The sequence below is a fragment of the Coffea arabica genome, chromosome 3c (genome assembly GCF_036785885.1).
Source record: "Coffea arabica cultivar ET-39 chromosome 3c, Coffea Arabica ET-39 HiFi, whole genome shotgun sequence".
NCBI lineage: Eukaryota > Viridiplantae > Streptophyta > Magnoliopsida > Gentianales > Rubiaceae > Coffea > Coffea arabica.
This window is the reverse complement of record NC_092314.1, coordinates 42,675,468-42,683,263: the sequence shown is the minus strand read 5'-3', so window position 1 is coordinate 42,683,263 and position 7,796 is coordinate 42,675,468. Positions and strand designations below refer to the sequence as shown.

At 33.9% G+C, this 7,796-nt stretch overlaps 1 pseudogene; it reads left to right on the top strand.

Annotated features, from left to right (window-relative positions):
* The first annotated feature begins 4,110 nt into the window (after window positions 1–4,110).
* Window positions 4,111–4,710, top strand: LOC140038005 (feruloyl CoA ortho-hydroxylase F6H1-3-like; annotated as a pseudogene).
* Window positions 4,711–7,796: the final 3,086 nt, after the last annotated feature.

Genomic DNA, 7,796 nt, shown 5'->3' with positions numbered 1-7,796 from the left:
GAAATCTTTGAATTGCCACCAGTTGAGAAATTGAAATATACCATAAACCACTCTCCAAGCAAAAATCTTTCTTTTCGAACAAGATTTCTCCTAGAAATTGAGAAGATTCATGAGTAGCATGAATCTTTAGCTTTACAATGGAGTTATAACTCCAACTACATTTGGGACTCACCGGTGATTAATCATTATACACTATGGGTCATTGTTAACAACTAAAATTTGACTATCTCCAACTTCTGAAGTAATTACAATTCATTTACAGATAAATTAGTGATGAGTACTATTCTAGCCCCATAAATTCTAATGGTCGATTTGAAAAGGATGGCAATTGTTTTGAATTCAAAGAATATCACAGCACTAATAAACGAAGATCCTGGGTCAAGGGCCTGTCGGAGATGGATCTTAAAATTCTGTCATAGGAATTCATTCAACCATTTGAAAAACGGTTCAATATTTGACAAAATTTTGGAAGAATACATACCCGTGATCGATATATCAAATTGGAATGACCCTAACATTGAGAATATGGTGTGTGATGCAGCTGAGGAATGAGGATCGATCCGACTTGTTAATCATGGAATTTCTACTGTGGTACTTTCAAATTTAAGGAATGCAACTCGTGAATTCTTTGAATTGCCACTAGTTGAGAAATTGAAATATACCATAAACAACTCTCCAAGCAAAAATCTTTCTCTTCGAACAAGCTTTCTCCCAGAAATTGAGAAGATTCATGAGTGGCATGAATCTTTAACTTTAAAATGGAGTTATAACTCCAACTATATTTGGGACTCACCGGTGATTAATCATTATACACTACGGGTCATTGTTAATAACTAAAACTTGATTATCTCCAACTTCTGAAGCAATTACTGTTCATTTGCAGATAAGCTAGTGATAAGTACCATTCTAACCCCATAAATTCCAATGACCGATTTGAAAAGAATGGCAATTGTTTTGAATTCAAATAATATCACAGCACTAATAAACGAAGGTCATGGGGTCAAGTGCCTGTCGGAAATGGATCTTAAAACTCTGCTACAGGAATTCATTCAACCACTTGAAAAATGATTCAATGTTTGACAAAACGTTGGAAGGATACATACCCGTGATCGATATATCAAATTGGAATGACCCTAACATTGAGAATATGGTGTGTGATGCAGTTGAGGAATGGGGATCGATTCGACTTGTTAATCATGGGATTTCTACTGAGGTACTTTTAAATTTAAGAAATCCAACTCGTGAATTTCTTGAATTGCTACCAGTTGACAAATTGAAATATACCATAAACAACTCTTCATGCAAAAATCTTTCTCTTCGAACAATCTTTCTTCCAGAAATTGAAAAGATTCATGAGTGGCATGAATCTTTAGCTTTACAATGGAGTTATAACTCCAACTACATTTGGGACTCAACGGTGAGTAATCATTATACACTATGGGTCATTGTTAATAACTAAAATTTGACTATCTCCAACTTCTGAAGCAATTATTATTCATTTGCAGATAAACTAGTTATGAGTACCACTTTAGCCCCATAAATTCCAATGGCCGATTTGCAATGGATGGCAATTATTTTGAATTCAAATAATATCACAACACTAATAAACGAAGGTCATGGGGTCAAGGGCCTGTCGGAGATGGATCTTAAAACTCTGCCACAGGAATTCATTCAACCACTTGAAAAACGGTTCAATATTTGACAAAACATTTGGAATAATACATACTCATGATCGATATATCAAATTGGAATGACCATAATATTGAGAATATGGTGTGTGATGCAGTTGAAGAATGGGGATTGATCCGACTTGTTAATCTTGAAATTTCTACTGAGGTACTTTCAAAATTAAAGAATGCAACTCGTAAATTCTTTGAATTGCCACCAACTGAAAAATTGAAATATACCTTAAACAACTCTCCAATTAAAAATCTTTCTTTTAGAACAAGCATTCTTCCAGAAATTAAGAAGATTCATGAGCGACATGAATCTTTACCTTTACAATGGAGTTATAACTCCAGCTATATTTGGGACTCACCGGAGATTAATTATTATACACTATAGGTCATTGTTAATCACTAAAATTTGACTTTCTCCAACTTCTGAAGCAATTACTATTCATTTGCAGATAAACTAGTGATGAGTACCATTCTTGCCCCATAAATTCTAATAGCCGATTTGAAAAGGATGTCAATTATTTTGAATTCAAATAATATCACAGCACTAATAAACGAAGGTCATGGGGTCAAGGGCCTGTCGGAGATGGATCTTAAAACTCTGACACAGGAATTCATTCAACCACTTGAAGAACGGTTCAATGTTTGACAAAAGTTTGGAAGAATACATACCCGTGATCGATATATCAAATTGGAATGACCCTAACATTGAGAATATGGTGTGTGATGCAGTTGAGGAATGAGGATTGATCCGACTTGTTAATCATAGGATTTCTACTATGATACTTTCAAATTTAAGGAATGCAACTCATGAATTCTTTGAATTGCCACCAGTTGAGAAATTGAAATATACCATAAACCACTCTCCAAGCAAAAATCTTTCTCTTCGAACAAGATTTCTCCCAGAAATTAAGAAAATTCATGAGTGGCATGAATCTTTAGTTTTACAATGGAGTTATAACTCCAGCTACATCTGGGACTCACCGGTGATTAATCATTATACACTGTGGGTCATTGTTAATAACTAAAATTTGACTATCTCTAACTTCTGAAGCAATTACTATTCATTTGCAGATAAACTAGTGATGAGCACCATTCTAACCCCATAAATTCCAATGGCCGATTTGAAAATGATGACAATTGTTTTGAATTAAAATAATATTACAGCACTAATAAACGAAGGTCATGGGGTCAAGAGCCTGTCGGAGATGGATCTTAAAACTCTGCCACAGGAATTCATTCAACCATTTGAAAAACGGTTCAATATTGATAAAATTTTGGAAGAATACATACCCGTGATCGATATATCAAATTAGAATGACCCTAACATTGAGAATATGATGTGTGATACAGCTCAAAAATGGGGATTGATCCGACTTGTTAATCATGGGATTTCTACTGAGTTACTTTCAAATTTAAGGAATGCAACTCGTGAATTCTTTGAATTGTCACCAGTTGAGAAATTGAAATATACCATAAACAACTTTCCGAGCAAAAATCTTTCTCTTCGAACAAGTTTTTTTCCAGAAATTGAGAAGATTCATGAGTGGCATGAATCTTTAACTTTACAATGGAGTTATAACTCCAACTACATTTGGGACTCACCGGTGATTAATCATTATAAACTATGGGTCATTGTTAATAACTAAAACTTGACTATTTCCAACTTCTGAAACAATTACTATTCATTTGCAGATAAGTTAGTGATGAGTACCATTCTAGCCCCATAAATTTCAATGACCGATTTGAAAAGGATGGCAATTGTTTTGAATTCAAATAATATCATAGTACTAATAAACGAAGGTCATGGGGTCAAGGGCCTGTCGGCGATGTATTTTAAAACTCTGCCGCAGGAATTCAATCAACCACTTGAAGAACAGTTCAATGTTTGACAAAATTTTGAAAGAATACATACCCGTGATCGATATATTAAATTGGAATGACCCTAACATTGAGAATATGATGTGTGATGCAGCTGAGAAATTGAGATTGATCCGACTTGTTAATCATGGGATTTCTACTGAGGTATTTTCAAATTTAAGGAATGCAACTCGTGAATTCTTTGAATTGCCACCAGCTGAGAAATTGAAATATGCCATAAATAACTTTCCAAATAAAAATCTTTCTTTTCGAACAAACTTTCTCCTAGAAATTGATAAGATTCATGAGTGGCATGATAAACTTATATTTATGTATGTTTATGATGAAGAGGCCTTGGGGGTTTAGCTTCCAATTTGCAGGTATTATACATAGAATGGAAACTTTTCTTATATACTTTGCCACTTTGCCTCTCATGGTATTAGATTCTTGAACTTTCTCATTTGGATTCCTTTACTTCAATAAAGTAAATTTCTAAATGATTTTTCATAAAGATTTTACAATCACGATTTGCCAGTATATTGTTATTTATTGCCCTAATAATTCTTATATAAAGATGTCCTTTTTGTTGGGTTTCCGGAAAGAAGTGTTGGAATGTATAAAATCATGCAAAGTGCTTGCTAAAAAGTTACTAAAAATCCTCCTAAAGCGGTTGAATGTAAAAGAGATTGAATAAAGAAAACACTCAATGCTTATGGGTACAAAAAGAATCAACTTAAATTATTATCCGAAATGTCCCTAACCTGAGCTTGCTATTGGCATAGGCCGTCATTTCGACTCATCAACTATCACTATCCTTCCTCAAGGTGTGATAGGAGGTCTTTGGGTTCGAAAATCAGAAAGTGATCCATGGATACATGTCACTCCAATAAATGGAGCTTTAGTGATAAATGTTGGTGATGCTCCAGAAATCATGAGCAATGGGCGTTACAAGAGTATCGAGCATTTTGTGACTGTCAGTAAAAATCACAATAGAATTTCAATGCCATTTTTTGTAGGTCCAACACCTTGTGCAATTATCGCACCTTTTGAAGAAGTGCTTGAGAGCACCGGAGAAGAACCACTCTATAAAAAGTGTCTCTCCTCAGAGTATGCAGCACATTTTTACTCAAAAGCTCATCCTGAAAAAGACAAGATTCAATTTGTCCTGATATGAGATTCTGCATTTTGATGTTAAAGTGTTATAGGATGTTCGCATCCCATATTGAAAAATAAATCATGTAATTTATATTCTAAGAACACAAGGACCGTGAATTCAAGAGCTTGATAATAGTAATGATTTTTAATAGTAACAATAATAAAGCAAACCTCTCAATTTGAAGCACAACAACTTGTAGGTGAAAAATAATAGAATCAAGTTCTTGCTAAACAAACCACACCAAAAAAAAAAAACACACACACACACACACACACTCAAAATACTCATTTTGAGTACCAAAATTTTACTTATCTAAGCAACCAAAAGAGTCTAAAAAAATCAAAATTTCAAAAAATAGAACATGGAACCACAAGAAAACATTAATTTTTGTTCTATCAATACTCATAATTAGAATTCTTGGGGGAGCCCATACTAATGTGATGATTATATTCACGGGCAAAGGTTTCTTCCCACTGATTATAAGAATATTGTGTTTGTCCATGCTGGTGATCTTCTCAATTCCCATGGTGCGTAGTTTGCTGATTCCCCTAATAACTATTATGGGCAGACTCTTCTGGAGCCTTTTGCTTCTTCTCTTCCTCCTTAGTTTCACTATCCCACTCAACCAACTACAATATCCATCCCATGGTCGTCGTAAACATGCTTATTTTCATCGTAGTCTGTCTCCCATTTCACCTCCGGTGACTTCTCATCAGACTCCGAATCCTATTCCAAACCTGAATCCTCATTCTTTCTGCTGTACTCTTCATACTACCTCGTACTGGAGTCATAGTATGGACTAGTAATCCGTTCATATGGTTCATTGTTTGGATGGATTCCAGACAAGGAAGTAAAAGTTTTCTTCACCCCTGACTTCCATTCTTTGACGACATTGTCATGTACAAAAGATTCAATTTACCAAGATTTCTCGATAGGAGAAGAAAAGAAGCAGCAATGCTCAGATAATAAGTTTAAAGAAACAAAGACGTTACAATGTCGAACCTCAGTACACAATGTTGCCATTTTATTCCAAGTTCCCAATTTCGTATAGTCACTGTAACACCGGATATGGAAACTTCTTGAAACTTAATTTTTAGTAACAATCAAATATGGAAGCTGAAGCTTAAAAATGTTGTACCAAAGGTTTCTATAAACGAGTCTTACTTAGTTTTACGTTAAATGACTCTGACCCAACCGTGACATAGGAAAAAAATACGGTATTTACTGATCCCAACAACTTTGTGGCATTTCCCTTTGTTGTGGTACCATATCTTTAACTTAATAAATGGTTTGACTTATTTTTCAAATGAAAATGTCAAATAATTGAACATGAAATTGTTTTTAGGAATCCGACATGATCATTTTGGTTTTCAATTTTTATCAAAATTTTTAATTTTTACGAGGAAATATATAGTAAGTTATAATTTTTACAATGGTAAGTTTTGGAAGTCAAATACTAAATTTGCGTAATAAAATAGTCAATTTAATAAGTGATAAAAACTTACTAAATTTTAAAAACTTACCATTTTATTTGAGAAACTTACAAATAACTAGATAAGTAAGTTCGACTGGAATAATAGTAAGTTTTGGAAGATGAATGGTAAGTTTGTGTAGTAAAATGGTAAATTTTATGAATGACTAAAACTTACGGTTTATTGCACAAACTTATTACTTTATTTGAGAAATTAACATATAACTGGATTCGCTAGCAATAATGGATCGGCTAATAGGTATCCAATAAGCACTCAATTACAGAGGTTTTAGACTCTTAGGCATTAGCTAACTCGTGAAAATGTCTAAATATGAGAGGCCCGCCTGGGGGGATGTTGGGGAAGGTGCATTAATTGTAACTCTGTGTATCAACATCACAACTTATATATAATTTAGGTATATTAACAAGTACCTACTGAGCATCCATTAGAAAAATCCTTAAGAGTAATAGTAAATTTTAGGAGACAAATGGTAATAAGTTTGTGCAATAAAAAGTTAAATTTTATAAATGACTATAGCTTACCATGTTATTGCAGAAACTTAGCATTTTACTTGAGAATAAAATATATCTGGAGTCTTAGACCCTCTTGGCCAGTCGTGCTTGATGCGTCATTCCCCATGTCTTTCTGAGATAGAGGCCACCTTACCATGATTTGAAAAGATCACCTCAGTAGGTAAGTGTAACTTTGAAACTGCAGAAATGTACATCTCTGGGAACAACCTTTTCGACAAAAATTTCTCATCGTCTTTTGATGATTTGCTGTATTTTTCAAAATTGCCACTATTTCTTATGTGATAGCAGGCAAGGCTCCTATTGCCTAAGGGACTACAATGACGAAGATATTCTAATTTCACATCACTCCTCCTTATTTCCTGAACCTCTTGTTCTCCACTGCTTTTGAGTGCAATGAGAAGTTTAAGTGCTAAGTTTTATATGTCAGCTTCTAGAATAAAATTCACATGATTCCAGTGCACTTTATTTTCTACAGAATATTTATCAACAAAAAGATTTTAGAATTGACAAATTTGACCGAAGTACATTTTTAATACTAATTCAATTACATTCTCTATAAAACATGCACTATGTAGTTGCTGATTCAACAGGCAAATTTTCTACTTCACCACTAACGTTTGTTGTCTAGACTTTTATCTTTTTATTCTTTGCCCATAGGAAAGGACAAATGCTCACGATGATGAGAGACATAATAATCAAGCTACAAAAATAATAATTGCCAATTGATTGTGAAAAAGATGAATATTATCATCCCAACTTTTTCATGTTATTGTCACCCCAACTTAATTTAGCAATCCTTTGGATTGTAAAAAAAAAAGTAAAAGTAAAAATACAACTGGGTATACCCTATACAAAGAAAGGAAAGAAAATTACATAGTCGGGAAAGAAAATTACACAGCCGATTAGTGCAACCGCGAAGAGTCACAAAAAAATGCACTAGTAGATATCAACAACAAGGATTTGTCAAAGCTATTTCCAAAGTCTAGTAGATATCAACATATATTCCTGACAAGGTCAGATAAAAACAAGGTTCATCCCTCTGGCTCTAATACCAGATGGGTCGAGGGGGTAGGCCATTTGTTTAGCAAATCATTGTTGA